The following is an 18,544-nucleotide window of genomic DNA, read 5'->3' as shown; positions in this document are numbered from 1 at the left end:
ATCTTCCACTTTTAATGGAAGGAGTAGTATCTTGAGGTCATGTCCTGAACTGTGAAGAATGATTTGCTATGTGAAGGTCTTGGAAGGAGAAGAGTTGGAAATTGAAGATAAGAAAGTTTAAATAAAAGGCGTGTAGATGGACTGTGGGAATGGAAACAAAGCTTATGCATCTCTATGCCTTGTATTAGTGGTCATCCAAGCAACTGACTGTACAGAAGACACTGACCCAAGTGGTTCTGATGGCTCATGCTGTGGATGTGAAACAGCTTGTGTCCTCAATCATCTTAGTTTTGGCACAGGGTATGATGAATTTTCATGATGGCAGGGATGGAGACTGAGTGTAAGCTCAGTAACACTGGATCTGACTCCAAGGGTAATTAAGTTACTGTCACTGCTGAATGTATAATTCCCCAAGAGAAACCTCTGATTCTGGGCCCTCAATTCTGCACCTTCCTTCAAAGATATCATTTAGTGAGCTACCTCATTCTATGTTAAATACACTGCACTCATTCTATCTTAGAATAGGTCGTGGCAGTTAATTGTCCTCATAAAAATGCATACCAACTTTGGACCCATAGGATCACCTCCACTTGCCTGTAGTGTGAAATTTCATAACACATTTTTGTTTGACTTTTCCACCTTCTTTGTTTCACCACTTATTTTCCTCACTCTGACTCACTAGAACCATTTGCCAAATGAACTATTCATGCAGAAACTTATATCATAACTTCTTTTTTAAGGGAACTCAGACTAAGAAAACCAGCAGTAATTACGTATATTTTATAAAATATAAGTAGGTGCTATGTCAAAAGGTGTTAAAGATTTTAAGCTTATTCATAAATGAAAGCTATTAAAAATAAGTGTTCCAGGGGAGCCTGGGAAAATGGCAGAGTAAGAGGACCCTAGGCCCACCTTATCCCATGGATACAACTAGTTAACACTCACATCAGTATAAACAACTTAGAAAATTACCTGAAGACTGACAGAACAAACTCCACAACTAAAAGTAGAGAAGAGGCCACATCAAAGAGTGTAAGAACCGTAGAGACTCATGGGGAGCTAAATAGACAATAGCCCTCTGTGATGGGAGAGGGTCAGGCACAGAGAAGGGGATAAACAGACTGTCACACCAGGGGGCACACACAGGGAAGAAAAATCTCCATAAAATTTGGCTTTGAAAGGGAAAGGGACCAAATTTTCATAACTTCTTAAAACCAACAGAATTTAAAACCAGGAATTTTAAAAATCAGCAGACTTGTCTCTGCCATAGTCTAGAGGACAAGAGGAAGCTGAGAGCTTCTTAAAGAGACAGCAGGACAAATAAACCACAGAGATACAGCCTAGAAACCACAGTTTGAAAAGCACCTGGGACACACAGGAGGAAGAGTAGTTTACTCATTCCAGAGCGTATCTGAGAGGGGTAGAGATCACAGGAAGGCCTCTCCAGAAAAAAAAAGTAGCTGGAAGGCACCATTTCCCACCCCTGCCTCCCAGCATAAACACATGACTACTTCTGGGAACCCACACAGTATTGGAATTCACTATCAAACTTGCTAAAAATATGCCCCACCCACCCTCAGCTTCCACTGATCTGCCCTTCCTAGTCCTGCTTACCTCAGTTCCACCTCTGTGAGTCCCCTCCTCCAAAAGACCAGTACAAACATTGCCAACACTATGTCTCCTGACCCATGCATTTTGCAGGGCCGTGGTTCCACTGGCAGCAACGGGGGCAACAGAAGCTAATCCCGCAAAAGACCAATAGGTAACTTGTTGAAATTGTTTGCACGAAGCACATGGTCTATGCAGAACTGCCCAGGCCAACCCTAGTCCTGAGAGCCACAGTAGCAGATATTTCATAAGTAGACCAGCAGGCACCATGCTAAAACCATGTGCCCCATTCTGGCCCAGTCCCAGCAGCAGCAGCACGAACCCTTCAATACACTCTCAGTTGCAGCCCATCCAAAGCTATACCATAAGACTGACGATGTGTAAGCAGCTCCAACAGGGACCAGCACTACTCCAAAGCGACTCATGCCCAGGGAAGAAGAAAAGATAACTACACACATCAGTCCCACCGTAGCGCCAGTAGTGGGAAGGAGTTAGAAAACTGGTCTGAATGCAGGTCCCACGCACCAATGAAAACTTCTCAGGAAATGACACAGGGAAAGTGCTCTGCAGTTTGGTACTATTGAATCTTTGGCAAAAGCCTAGCCTGACTCAACTCAAACTCAAGATGACCCCAGACTGGTCCACTTACATGACAGGAACCAAATACTGCTCACATAGGCAAAGAAAATCACTACAACTGACTAGACTGAAAAAAAAAAATAACCAAGGCACAACCGTAAGGTACACAAAACACACATAGAAGACACTGGTGTACTGTCAAGTTCTAGTGAACAGGAGACACTGCACTGCAGGCCACTACAATACCTCATCTTCATAAGGCAATTACTTTCAAGAGCAAAAGACATAGCTGACTTTCCTAATACAGAGAAACAGACAAATAGATTTAGACAAAAGAGACAGAGGAATATGTCCCAAATGAAAGAACAGGACAAAACCACAGAAAGAGACATACATGAAATGGAGATAAGTATTATTCCTGACAGTGAATTTAAAGTACTGATCATAAAGTTACTCACTGAACTTGAGAAAAGAGTGGAAGACATTAGTGAGACCCTTACCAAAGTAACAGAACGTATAAACAAGAAGCAGTCAGAGATGAACACAATAAATGAAGTAAAAAATATAATAGATGGAATAAATAACAGGCTATAGAAAACAGAGAAATAAATTAGCAACCTGGAGGACAGAGTAATAGAAAGTAATCACGCTGAGATAGTGAGAAAAAAATTATGCAAAATGAGACTAGATTTAAGGAACTCAACAAATCCATCAATTTTAATAACATTTGCACTGTAGGTTTTCCAGAAGAATAAGGGGGGGCAGAAAATTTACTTGAAGAAGTAATAACTGAAAACTTCCATAATCTGGGGTAAGAAACAGATACCCAGATCCAGGAGACAGAGCTCTCCCAACAAAATCAACCCAAGGAAGGCCACAGCAAGACACATAGTAATTAAAATGGCAAAAAGTAATGATAAAGAATTTTAAAAGCAGCAAGAAAAGAGAAGTTATGTACAAAGGAAGCCCAGTAGACTACTGGTGGATTGTTCAGCAGAAATTTTGCAGGCCAGAAGAAAGTGGCATGACATATTCAAGGTGCTGAAAGAAAAAAATCTGCAGCAAAGAATACTCTATTCAGCAAGACTACCATTCAGAATAGAAGGAGAGATAAAAGAATTCCCAGGCAAACAACAGTTAAAGGAAATCACAACCACAAACCAGCCCTAAAGAAATGTTAAAGGGGATTCCTGGAGGGGAAAGGGAAAACCATAAGAAAGCCTAAGAAAAGTAGGAAGGAGAAAAGCACTAAAAATGAGTATATCTGTAAATATTAGTCATGTCTCCCAAAATAAAAGGATGTAAAGTATGGCAACATATACCGAAAGCATGGAGGAAAAGGAATAAAGAATGTTCAGGGGATCCTGAGTGGCTCCATCAGTTAAGCGTCTGACTCTTGATTTTGTCTCAGGTCACAGTCTCAGGGTTGTGAGACTGAAACCCATATCAGGCTCCACACTGAGCATGGAGCCTGATTAAGAGTCTTTCTCTCCATTTCCCTTTGCCTCTCCCCTCCCCCATTTCCTCTCTTCTCTTAAAAAAATAAAAAGAATGGGTTCAAACTTATGCGACCATCAACTTAATTTAGACTGGTATATTTAGAAGATTTATATACAAACCTAATGGTAACCACAAATCAAAAACCAGTAATAGATATACAAAACAAGGAGAAAGGAAACTAAGTATATCACTAAAGCAAGCCAGCAAACTGTGAGAGAAAAGAGCAAGAGAAGAAAGGATCAAAGAACTACAAAAACAACCACAAAAAATTAACAAAATGGCAAAAAATATATGTAACTATAATTATTGAAATGTAAATAGACTAAGCACACCAATCAAAAAACATAGGGTGATGGAATGGATTTAAAAAAGGGATCATGTACATACAGCCTACAAGAGACACAATCTGGGGGTGCCTGGGTGGCTCAGTGGGTTGGGTCCTCTACCTTCAGCTTGGGTCCTGGTCTCAGGGTCCTGGGATCGAGCACTGCATTTGGTTCTCTGCTCAGTGGGGAGCCTGCTCCCCCACTCCCCGCCTGCCTCTCTGCCTACTTGTGAGCTCTGTCAAATAAATAAATAACTTTTTTAAAAAGAGACACAATCTTCAGGTGCAGATTGAAATGAAGGATAGAGAAACATTTCTCGTCCAAATGGTTGTCAAAAGAAAACTGGGGTAACAATACTTAAATGAACTACTTTAAAACAAAGACTGTAACAAGTGACAAAGAAGGTCACTGCATAATAATAAAGGGAACAATCCAACAAAAAGATATAACAACTGTAAATACTTATGCACCCTATGTGGGAGCACCCAAATATATAAAACATTTAATATTGAATATTAAGGAGCTAATCTGGAGGAGATTATGCTGACTGAAATAAGTCAAGCAGAGAAAGAAAGTCAGCTATCATATGGTTTCACTCACCTTCCACAAGGAGCTTAAGGAATAACATGGAGGACATAAGAAGAAGGAAAGGAAAAGTGAATTGGAGTAAATCAGAGTGGGAGACAAAGCATGAGAGACTGGACTCTGAGAAACAAACTGAGGGTTTTAGAGGGGAGTGGGGTGAGGGGATGGGTGATCCTGGTGGTGGGTATTAAGGAGGGCACATATTGCATGGAGCGCTGGGTGTGGTGCATAAACAATGAATCTTGGAACACTGAAAAAATGAAATTAAATTTAAAATATAAAGAATAAACCCTTTTAAAAAAGGAACTAATCAATAGTAACACAATTACTATAGGGGACTTTAATACCACACTTACATTGATGGACAGATCATCCAAACAGAAAATCAACAAGGAAACAATGAATTTGAATGACACACTAGACCAGATGGATTTAAGAGATATATTCAGACTACTCCATCTTAAATAGCAGAATATGCATTCTATTGAAGTGAACATGGAGCATTCTCCAGAACACATATATTGGGCCAAAAAAAAAAAATCTCAACAAATTAAAAAAGATTGAAGCTATACCATGCGTTTTTTTTTTTACTTCAACACCATAAAACTAGAAATCAATCACCAAAAAAAAATCTGAAAATATACAATTACATAGAGTTTAAATAACATACTACTCAACAATGAATAGATCAGCCAATAAATCAAAGAAGAAATGAAATATTACATGGAGAGAAACAAAATGAAGCATAATGACCCAAAATGGTTCTATGTAAAAATGGTTCTAAGAGGGAAGTTTATAGCAATACACACATACATCAAGAAGCAAGAAAAATCTCAAACAACCTAACCTTACACCTAAAGTAGTAGCTAGAAAAAGAACGAAGTCCAAAATCAGCAGAATGAAGGAAATAATAAAGATTAGAGCAGAAATAAATTATATAGAAACTGAAAAAAAAAACAATAAAAATGATCAATGAAACCAGGAGCTGATGTTTAAAAAGATCAACAAAACTGATAAACCTCTAACTGCAGTCATTAAAGAAAAGAGAGAGGACTCAAATACACAAAATCAGAAAAGAAAAAGGAAAAATAACAACTGGCACCACAGAGATGCAAAAGATTGTAAGACAATACTATGAAAAATTATATCCCAACAAATTTAACAACCTAGAAGAAATGAATAAATTCCTAAAAATATATAACCTACCAAAACGAAAGGAGGAAGAAATAGAAAATTTGAGCAGACCAATTACCAGCAAAGAAGTTGAATCAGTAATCAACAAACTCTAAACAAGCAAAAGTTCAGGACCACACAGTTTCATGGGTAAGTTGTACCAAACATTTAAAGAAGAGTTGATACCTAGTCTCCTCAAATTATTCCAAAAAATAGGACACAAAGGAAAACTTCCAAATACATTCTTTGAGGTCACCATTATCCTGATACCAAAAACAGATAAAGAAGCTACAAAGAATGAGAACTACAGGCCAATATCTCTGATGAACATAGATGTAAAAATCCTCAACAAAATATTGGCAAACTGAATCTAATAATATATTTAAAAAATAATTCACCATGATCAAATAGGATTTATTGCAAGATGCAAGGGCAGTTCAATATTCACAAATCAAGCAACATGATACATCATATAAATAAAAGGATAAAAACCCTATGGGAACTCCAACTGATGCAAAAAAAAAAAAATTGACAAAGTGCACCATCCATCCATGATAAAACCCTCATGGTCTAGAGGCAACATACCTCAACATAATAAAGGCTTTATATGAAAAACCTATAGGTAACATCATACTCAATGGTGAAAACTGAGAGGTTTGTTCTTAAGTTCAGGAACAAGACCACTCTCACCACTTTTATTCAACATAGTGCTGTAATTCCTAGCCACAGGAATCAGACCAAAAAAAGAAATAAAAGACATTCAGATTGGTAAGGAAGAAGTATAAAGTTCACATTTGCAGATGACATACTATATATAGCAAACCCTAAAGACGCCACCAAAATCTACTGGATTTAATCAATGAATTCAGTAAATAAATATACAGAAATCTATTGCATTCCCGTATGTTACTAATGAAGCATCAAAAAGAGAAGTTAAGAAAACAATCCCCTTTACAATAACAGCAAAAATAATAATGTATCTAAGAAGGGCACCTGGGTGGCTCAGTCATTAAGTGTCTGCCTTAGGCTCAGGTCATGATCCCAGTGTTCTAGAATTGAGCCCCATATCAGGCTCCCTGCTTGTTGGGAGGCCTGCTTCTCCCTTTCCAACTCCCTTGTGCTTGTGTTCTCTCTCTCTCTCTCTCTCTCTCTCTATCATAAATAAATAAAATCTAAATATATATATATATATATATATATATATATATATATATATGAATAAACTTAACTAAAGAGGTGAAAGACCTGTACTCTGAAAACTATAATACACTGATAAAAGAAATTGAAGATGACACATGGAGCACTGGGTGTTATATGAAAATGATGAATTGTGGAATGCTACTTCAAAAACTAATGATGGGGGCACCTGGGTGGCTCAGTAGGTTAAGCCTCTGTCTTCGACCCAGGTTATGATCTCAAGGTCCTGGGATTGAGCCCTGCATCGGGCTCTCTTCTCAGCAGGGAGCCTGCTTCATCCTCTCTCTGCTTACGTGTGATCTCTCTCTCTGTCAAATAAATAAATAAAATCTTAAAAAAAAGAATGATGTACTGTATGGTGACTAACACAACACAATTTTTAAAAACCCTGCAAATTCACACACACACACACACACACACACACACACACACACACACACACCAAACATTAAAAAAAAGAACAGAGAAACCAACTTGAAGGGAAGGCATTGCAAAATTCAGGCCAAATTGAACATTGAAATTAATAATGGTAATAATGGATTGCAACCCATTGAATAAAATAAGAAGTTGTGGGTTCAAATGGATTTAAATAAATCAATGGACAAATTTTAAAAAATGAAGATGACATAAAATAATGGAAAGACATTCCATGCTCACAGATTTAAAGAATGAATATTGTTAAAATACCTATACTACCAAAAGCAATCTATACATTTAATACAATCACTACCAAAATACCACCAGCATTTTCCACTGAACTAGAACAATCTTCAAATTTGTATAGAACCACAAAACACCCAGAATAGCCAAAGCAGTCTTGAAAAAGAAAAATAAAACTAGAGTCATCATAACTTCAGGCTTCAAGTTATATTACAAAGCTGTAGTAATCAAAGCAGTATGATACTGGCACAAAATAGGCACATAGATCAATATAACAGAATAGAAAATACAGAAATAAGCCTACAATTATATGGTCAGTTAATCTTTGACAAAGGAAGCAAGAATATACAATGGGAAGAAGACAGTCTCTTCAACAAATGGGGTTGAGAAAACTGTACAGCTACATGCAAAAGAATGAAACTGGATCATTTTCTTACACCACACACAAAAAATAATTCAAAATTGTGTAGAGACCTAAATGTGAGACCTGAAACCATAAAAATCTTAGAAGAGAGATGAGGCAGTAATTTCTCTGACATCAGCCACAGCAACTTTTTCTAGATATGTCGCCTGAGGTAAGGGAAATAAAGCAAAAATAAACTATTGGGACTACATCCAAATAAAAAGTTTCTGTTCAGCAAAAGAAACAATCAACAAAACTAAATGTCAACCTACTGAATGGGAGAAGATATTTAGAAATGACATATCTCATGAAGAGTTAGCATCCAAAATATATAAAGAACTTCTACCACTCAATACACACACACAAAAAAACCCCACAAATAATCCAATTTAAAAATGGGCAGAACACGTGAATATTTTTTTCAAAGAAGATATCCAGATGGACAATAGACATATGAAAGATGTTCATCATCACTTATCATTGGGAAAATGAAAATCAAAACTACAATGCATTATCAGCTCACAGCTGTCAGGATGACTAAAATAAAAAATTCAACAAACAACAAGTTTTGGCAAGGATATGGAGAAAAAGGAACCCACTTGCACTGTCAGTGGGAACGTAAACTGGTGCAGCCACTATGGAAAACAGTAAGAAATTTTCTCAAAAATTAAAAATGAACAAACAAACAACAACAACAGCAACAAAAAACTACTCTGTGATCCAGCAACTGCACTACTGGATATTTACCCCCAAAATACAAAAACACTACTTCAAATGGATACATGTATTCCTGTATTTATAGCAGCATTATTTACAATAGCTAGAATACAGAAGCAGTCCAAATGTCCATCAATAGATAAACGGATAAAAAAGAAGTGGTGTGTACACACAATGGAATATTATTCAGCCATAAAAAGAACGAAATCTTGCCATTTACAATGACATGGATGGAACTAAATCATTCAATGCTAAGCAAAATAAGTTAGTCAGTGAAAACAAATACCATATGATTTAACTCATGCTGAATTTAAGAACCAAAACAAGCAAACAAAGGAAAAAATACACAGAGAGAGACAAACCAAGAACCAGAGTCTTAACTACGGAGAACAAAATGATGGCTACAAGAGGGGGGATAGGATGGGTGATTGGGTGAAATAGGTGACAGAGTTTAAGGAGTGTGCTTGCTATGAAGAGTGGTTTTTGTATGGAATTGCTGAATCACTATATTGAACATCTGAAACTAATATAACACCATATATTAACTATACTGGAATTAAAATGAAAACTTAGTAAATATATAATAAAATAAATGGGTAAAGGGGAACAAGTGTTCCCTTACTATGATTAGCACTAAGTAATGTATAAAATTGTTGAATCAGGGGTGCTTGGGTGGCTCAGTCCATTTATTAAACATCTGACTTGATTTCTGCTTAGGACATGATCTCAGGTTTGTGAGATCGAGCCCCACATTGAGCTCATGCACTGGGCATGGAGCCTGCTTAAGATTCTCTCTATCCCCTGCCCTCTGTCCCTCCCCCTTCCCTCTCTTAAAAAAAATGTTGAATCATTATATTGTATATATGAAATTAATAAAATGCTGTATAATTATGCTTGAATTAAAAATTATAAAGTCACACTTTTTAAAAATTAGAACTAGTCTACAATTCATGAATCACACTACAGGGTATAGAATATGAAAACACTAATTTGGAAGGACATAAGAACCCCTCTGTTTATTGCAGTGTTATTTCAATATTACAATAGACAAAGAGTAGAAGCAGCCTGTGTCCATCAATAAATAAGTTTATATATATATATTTATATATATTTGTGTATATATATTATACATGTATATAATATATATATGGAAAGAAATATTATTCAGCCATAAAATGGAATAGAATCTTGCTATTTGTACCAGCATGGATGGAACTAGAGAGTACAATGCTGAGCAAAATAAGCCAGTCAGAGAAAGAAAAATACCATATGATTTCATTCAGACATCAAATTTAAGAAAGAAAATAAAGGAACAAAGAGACAAACCAGAATACAAACTCTTAACTATAGAGATCAGATGGTTACCAGAGGGAAGGTAGGTGGGGGGATTGGTGAAACAGGTTTCACCTTGGAGATTAAGAGTACACTTATCTTAAAAAAAAAAAAAAAAAAAAGCGTGCACTTATCTTGGTGATCATTGAGTAATGTATGGAAGTGATGAATCACTATATTGTACACCTGAAACTAATATAATATGATGGTGTTAACTATACTGGCAGTAATATAGATAGATGATAAACTGATAGATGATAGATAGATAGATAGATAGATAGATAGATAGATATCCAGACTTCCATTATATATATATTCTGGATTGGATGGAGTCATACATTTCCTCCATTCCTCCTGCCAAAATCAATCACCTAAATTCTCACCTTAGAAAAATAAAGAAGAGTACATTATGTCTGAAACAAGAGGAAGAAAGAAAATATATAGTAAAGCATAAACCAACAAAATTGAAAACAGGGCAATAATAGAGTAAATCAATGAAACCTAATGCTGACCCTTTGAGAAGAACAATAAATTTGATAATACTTTAGCCAGGGTAAGTAAGAGAAAGAGAGAAGACAAATGACCAATATTAATAATGCAAGACAGGACATTACTACTGACCCCATGGACATGAAAAGGATAATAGAATATTATCAATAATACAATACACACAAATAACTTAGATGAAATGGACCAATTCATCAAATAATTTGAAAGAAATTTCTTCTTTTTACGATACTTTCTTTTTACTATCACTTTCTTTTTACTATACTTCATATTTTAAATTAGGATTCACTTTTTTTACATGGAAAAGTACTGGTGTCAGATATTAAACTAATAATTTTCAAAATTTTGTATATATTTTCCTGAAATATAAATTGACTTTTTCCCATTTTTTTCTTCATTGATATAAACTGTTGATTTTTAAACATAATTCATAAAATTTTTCCAATTATACCTATTTATTTTTGGAAAAATGTCTTCCAAACGTTAAGTCAATGACAAAGATGCTTTCTTAATTATTATCACTAACTCCAATTGCCTTTGCAAGAGAACAGTCTGAAATTAAAAAATAAAGTTAATGCAGTATCTGTCTTCAGTCTTTATGTATGTGAATGAAATTTCATCATGTAATAAATCATTTGGCAACATTGATAAAAATTGTTCACTCTTCCTTTCCTGAAATTCCATTTATGGAAGTATCAATTCTTCAATGGCTGAATGACTTCTTAAAATAGACAGGCTTTTGGCTGTCTTCCTGAGAGTGACTGGATCTTTTTAATATAACCATCTGACAATATGTGGAAGGTAGCTAGAGTCATTGTATTCATTCCCTGGCTACTCTAGAATATGAATCCATATTAAGGATAACTGCTTAAGATTCTATCCAGTATGCTATAAACTGTAAGAAATATAAGCACTTTGTTCTGACTCTTTTGTCTCCAAAAACATAGTCGTTTGTCATAAATGAAGCAAGCTTTATCATCTGGCTTATTTCTAGAGTAGCTCTAATAGGTTCTGATAATATAAAGGCTGACTGGTAAGTTATACCAGGCTGCTAGAAGAAGTAGATGGACCAGGATCTAAGAATTTGTAAATGTATTGTAGAAAACCCATTTAGCCAAATTTGACAAATATCTGAGTATGGTTAAATATAAATTAAAAGTTAAAGTCTGAAGCTCATTGTTTATCTTAACTTGAAACATTAACTTTTGTGAAAATAAATGTTTGAAAAACTATTTTATTTTTAAAACTTGATGTGAAAATAAATACTTAGGGTCTTAACTACGTTTTTAATCTATCATAGATCAAGTGTATCTCACATATAATATCATTTACATATATTTTTTTCACAGTAATGACTATGGTAGTTGAATTTGTGGGGAGAATGAGACCACTTTCCTAATTTCCCCTCACTTTACAGAAGCTCCTTTAATAAAAGTTATAGTGCATTTTCTATTAGATGGGTGACTGTCCACTTCCCTTTTAATCAGCGAGTTAATGTTTTAAGGGGAAGACAGACTTATAGGAAAAATAATTGCAAACACAAATTATAATATGTTATACCCATTTTCAGTGTTGATTTCAAAGTGTGATGTAGAACTTAAAAAATATTTATTCAAATGGCACTGCTGCAGTTGTGGAGTAGGGAAGTCCAAGTCTCTTTCATTCTACTGAAGCAAACTATAAGCTTGCAGAAACTGTCAGAATAAACATTTTTGAAATTCTGGAATCTAATAAATACACAATAGCAACCCAAATGGCTGTTGACAGAAGAATGGATAAACAAAATGTAAGATAAATAGATCGATATTTTAAGATTTATTTATTTATTTGAGAGCGAGTGAGTGGGGTAGGGACAGAGGGAGAGACTCTCAAGCAGACTCCCTGCTGAGCACAGAGACCAGTGCGGGGCTTGATAGCATGACCCATGGATCATGACCTGAGCCAAAACCAAGAGTTGGATGCTTAACCGACTAAGCCACACCAGTGCCCCTTTCATTACTTTTATTGTAAAAACTAAGAACTCTGCTAATCTTAGGTCCCAAAGATTTTCTCCTATGCTTTATTTTCTAGAGATTTTATAATTTTGTGCTTTATAAAGATTTTTCATTTTAAGTTAAAATTTTAAAGAAGGTATGATATTTAGGTCAAAGTTCTTTTCTTTTTTTGTCTGTAAATGTCCAATTATTCCACACCATTTGTTGAAAACCTCATCTGTCTTCTACTGGATTATTTTTACGTCTTTGTCAAAGATCAGTTGGGCAGCATAGTTGTATGTGTCTATTTCTGGTTGTCTATTCTGTGGGGTTGAGCTATATATCTGTCTCCCTACCAGTTCAATGATAAGTTAATTATTATATAGAAGATAAATAAAGAGCTAGTGGTATAGAGGTAGCAATAGAGACAGAGATAAGTAGAGAGACATGATATAGAGACAGCGCACACACAGACAACATTGGAAAGAGTGGTGTTATTCTTTTACAAAATAGTTTTGGGTATGTTAAATTCTGTGCCTTTATATATACAATTTTTTAGCCCATTTTATTTTATTATTTTTTAATTATATCAATTAACATAAAGTGCAATATTGGTTTCTGGAATGGTTATCTCTATCTAAAAAGTACTAATATTTTTATGGAATTGAAATCAATCTATAGATAAATTTGGGGAGACTTTATATCTTTACTATGTTGCTTCCAATCCATGAACACATTAAGCCTCTCCATTTTAGGTCTTCTTTGATTTCTTTTTTTTTTTTTTAAGATTTTTTTATTTATTTATTTATTTATTTATTGACAGAAATCACAAGTAGACAGAGAGGCAGGCAGAGAGAGAGAGGGAAGCAGGTTCCCTGCTGAGCAGAGAGCCCAATGCGGGACTCAATCCCAGGACCCTGAGATCATGACCCAAGCCGAAGGCAGCAGCTTAACCCACTGAGCCACCCAGGCGCCCCAGGTCTTCTTTGATTTCTTTTACCACATTTTGTAACTATCGGCATACAGATCTTATACATGCCTTGATAAATGTATACCTAAGTATCTCATTTCATTTGAAGTTATAATAAATTATATTGGTTTTTTTTTATTTTGGTTTCTGCATGTCCATTCAACATACAGATGTACAATTGACTTTTGATTGTTGATCCTTTACCCTATGACCTTCATGATCTGACTGATTAGTTCTAGGCAGGTTTCACAGACCCACACAATTCCTTTGTATGAATAAGTGGTAACAGCTATTATGGTAAAGGATTAAAAATGTAGGCTTAAGTGGGTAGAAGAAGAATAAATGAAACAAGATGGGATTGGGAGGGAGACAAACCATAAGTGACTCTTAATCTCACAAAACAAACTGAGGGTTGCTGGGGGGAGGGGGTTGGGAGAAGGGGGTCGGATTATGGACATTGGGGAGGGTATGTGCTTGGGTGAGTGCTGTGAAGTGTGTAAACCTGGTGATTCACAGACCTGTACCCCTGGGGATAAAAATATATGTTTATCAAAAATAAAAAATAAAAAAAAAATAAAAAAATAAATGTATGCTCATGAAAGGGCCTAGAAACTGTCACTAGAATGACACATGCACTAGAGGGACACATGCACTAAGTATCATCATACCAAAGTCATGAGGCTCAGAGTATAGATGGTAATTAAGAGGATTTAAATATACTGGTAGTAAATATAGGCACCTCAGGTAAGACATAGTGATTGGGGCTGTTAATCATTGCCAATTTCTAAACTTAGAAGATAGCCATCCTTCAAGTGACATTCTCCAATAGAAGAAACTGTATTCATGAGTGGGCCTTCATGAGTGTTTAAACAATGTGATTCTATGATTAACCTCTTAAAAGGAGATTTTTCTCAGTGAATTTATGATTAGACTTTATCATATAAACAAGTTGCATACAATAATTGGCAATACTGAAGCCAAGATTTTGTTTATGTACCTTCTTTGCACCAAATGCTGTATAATTGTTGCTATGGTCTTTGGCAGCATCATGTGCTGTGTTCTTGGAATATTATTTTCCATGGGATAATTGCCTTACAAATCTGGCAGTTGCTTCTGCTTTCTATTCATACCCATGATGAGCTCCCTAGAATGTCCTTCAGGACAATGGGGAGTTTTGTCTAACTTATTTCTGCTCCATATCTACTACCTTAAGCATTGCCTGGCACATAAGAGATGTTGAATGTATAAATATATGTTATATGAGTTGAATGAAAGGGTAGTATGGAAATCAAATCTCTTGACACCTGTTCTTTGTATTTTTTAAAAAAATAAAGCCCATGAGAAACTTGTCACTCAACTCCTATGATTTCTGAAGACTTATAAATTGGGAGGGTTAGTCAAAGTGTACAGTTATGCAAGATGAGTAAATCTTACAGATATATGGTACAGTATAGTGCCTGTAGTTAATATACTGTATACTTAAAACTTTACTAAAAGGTTAGAACTTATGTTGTGTCTTTATCACAAAAAATAATAATTAGAGAGGATGGATGAAACTTTGGAAAAATCCCCAATGATCTGTTACCTCATTAAAAAAATAGAAAAAGAAGATCAAATTATATCTACAGCAACAGGAAGAATGAAATAATCAAAATAAGAGTAGAAGTCAATAAACTGAACAGCAGAATGTCAATAGAGAAATGAATGAAAACACAAACTGACTATTTTTTTAATATTTTATTTATTTATTTGACAGAGAGAGAGAAATCACAAGTAGGCAGAGAGGCAGACAGAGCTCTCCCCGCTGAGCAGAGAGCCCGATGTGGGGCTCAATCCCAGGACCCTGAGATCATGACCAGAGCCAAAGGCAGGTGCCCCACAAATTGACTCTAAAAAGTAAACAAAAAATGGTAGTAACTTCTTGCTAGATATGTCTTCTGAGGCAAGGGAAACAAAAGCAAAAAATAAACTACTGAGACTACATTAAAAAAAAATCTTCTGTACAGTGAAGGAAACAATGCATAAAACAAAAGGGTAACCTATGGGAAGGGAGAGGATATTTGCAAATGACATATCTGATAAAGGGTTGGTTTCCAAAATATGTAAAGAGTTTATAAAACTCAATGCCCAAAGACAATCTAGATTAAAAAAGGGCAGAATATATGAACAGACATTTTTCCAAAGAAAACATATAGACAGCAAGCAGACATGTGAAAAGATGCTCGACATCACTCATTATGAGGGAAATGCAAATCAGGGAAATGTGGAGAATGGAGAAGCCTCTTATACTGTTGGTGGGAGTGCTCAGGAAAACAGTATGGAGTTTCCTCAAAAAGTTAAAAACAGAAATACCTTACCATCCAGCAGTTGCACTACTAGGTATTCACACAAGGATACAAAAATACTAATTTGAAAGAATTACATTCACCCTTATGTTTATAGCAACATTAACTATAATAGCCAAAATATGGAAATAACCCAAGTATCCGCAGACTGATGAGTGGATAAAGAAGAGGAGGCATATATAAACAATGGGATATATTAGTCACCCATCAAAAATAATGAAATCTTGCCATTTGCAACGACGTGAATGGACCTATAGAGTATAAGGCTAAGCAAAATAAAGAAGAAAAAGAAAAGTACCACACGATTTCAGTCATACGTGGAATTTAAGAAACAAAACAAACAAGCCAAGAAAAAGAGAGTCAGAGAGAATCAAAAAATAGACCTTTTAAGAAAATGTTTTAAAGATTTATTTTATTTTATTTATTTGAGGGAAAGAGAGAGAGCATGAGAGGGGATAGCTCAGAGGGAGAAGCAGACTTCCCACAGGGAGCCCAATGTGGAACTCAATTCCAGGACTCTAGGATCATGACCTGAGTGAAAGGCAGTTGCTTAACCAACTGAGCCACTCAGAAGCCCTAAAAATATTTTTATGAAGTAATTTATTTTTCCTTATTTTTGTACACCTTGTTTTTGTTTGCCTAAATAAAAATCATTAAATAATGGTTTTAAAATATATTAAATAATTTTGCATATCATAGGCAAAGGAAGAACTTTAAAATTTACTTGTTTATTTATAGCAATATAATTATGTGAAACATATATTATAACATAACCATATTATACTTTTAATAACTTGTCTTTTCACAAAAGTATATGTTTATTTTATACAATTTAGAAAATAAATACTTTTTTGAATATTTTATTTATTTATTTGACAGAGAGAGATCACAAGCAGGCAGAGAGGCAGACAGAGAGAGAGGGGAAGAAACAGGCTCCCACTGAGCAGAGAGCCCAATACAGGGCTCGATCCCAGAACCCTGAGATCCTGACCTGACCCAAAGGCAGAGGCTTAACCCACTTAGCCACCCAGGTGACCCAATAAATACTTTTTTTAAAGATTTATTTTTACTATTTATTTGAGAGAGAGAAAGCATGAGCAGGAAGGGCAGAGAGAGAGGGAGAGAGAATCTCAAGCAGACTCCTTGGTCAGTGTGGAACCAAGGTGGGGCTCAATCTCATGCCTCTGAGATCATGATCTGAGTTGAAACCAAAAGTTGGATGCCCAACTGTCTGTGCCACCCAGATGCCCCTATAAAGCACATAATTAAGTGGAAAAGAAGAAAAAAAATTCCCTCATAATCCCACAGCATCTATTGATATATTGGTGATCATTCTATCTGCATTTCTTCTTCTATCATACACACATGTAGCTCTCTCTCTCTCTCTCCTTCTTTGGGTGTGTGTCTATGTGTGTGTGTGTGTGTGTGTCTACACACTGTGTATATATGTGGTTTTTTTTTTTTTACAAAAATGGGCCATATAGTCAGGAAATGAAAGATGTTGGCAAGGATGGGGAGAAAGGGGAATGCTCCTACACTGTTTGTGGGAATGCAAGCTGATGCAGCCACTCTGAAAAACAGCCACTCTCAAAATGTTAAAAATAGAGCTACTCTACCACATAGAATTGCACTACTGGGTATTTATCTCAAAAATACAAATGTAGTGATCTGAAAGGGCACCTGCACACCAAAGTTTATAGCAGCAATGTCCACAATAGCCAAACTATGGAAAGAGCCTAGATGCCCATCAACAGACGAATGAATAAGGAAGATGTGATACAAACACACACACACACAACATGCACGCACGCACACACGCACGCACGCACATGGAGGAATATTATGCAGCCATCAAAACTGAAATCTTGCCATTTGCAATGGCATGGATGGAACTAGAGGGTAGTAGGCTAAGTGAAATAACTCAATCAGAGAAAGACAATTATCATATGACTTCACTGATATTGGAATTTAAGAAACAAGGCAAAGTATCATAGGAGAAAAGAGGGAAAAAATGAAACAAGATGAAACCAGAAAAGGAGACAAACCATAAGAGATACTTAATCTTAGAAAACAAACTGAGGGTTGCTGGAAGGGAAGGGGTTAGGCAGATGTGGTAACTGGGTGATGGACCTTGGGGAGGGTATGTGTTGTAATGGACACTGGGTATTATATGAGACCGAGGAATCACAGACCAGTACTCCTGAAACAAATAATATATGTCAATAATAATAATAATAATTTCACACACATAATGTGTGAAAAAATGAAAAGTAAACAAAGATACAGGAAGATAATCAGTATAGAAATGAAAAATGCAAGTCAAAAAATAAACTCTTAACTATAGAGAATAAACTGATGGTTACAAGAAGGGAGAGGGTTAGGGGATGAGTGAAATTGGTGATGGGAATTAAGGAGGGCAGTTGTGATGAGCAGCGGGTTGTATGTAAGCGTTTAATCACTAAATTTTTTACTTGAAACTAATATTACACTGTATGTTAACTAACTGGAATTTAAATAAAAACTAAAAAAATGATAACACTGTAGCTTCACTAATCAAGGAAAAGGACAAAAGAAATGAATTATCAATGATCATAAATTAAAAGTAAGACATCACCACAGATACTATAAGAAGTAAAAATATAATAAGGAAATAATATGAACATGTTTAT

The sequence above is a fragment of the Mustela nigripes genome, chromosome X, assembly GCF_022355385.1.
Source record: "Mustela nigripes isolate SB6536 chromosome X, MUSNIG.SB6536, whole genome shotgun sequence".
Classification (NCBI taxonomy): Eukaryota; Metazoa; Chordata; class Mammalia; order Carnivora; family Mustelidae; genus Mustela; species Mustela nigripes.
The sequence above is the reverse complement of the archived record's forward strand: the minus strand, read 5'-3'. Positions refer to the sequence as shown.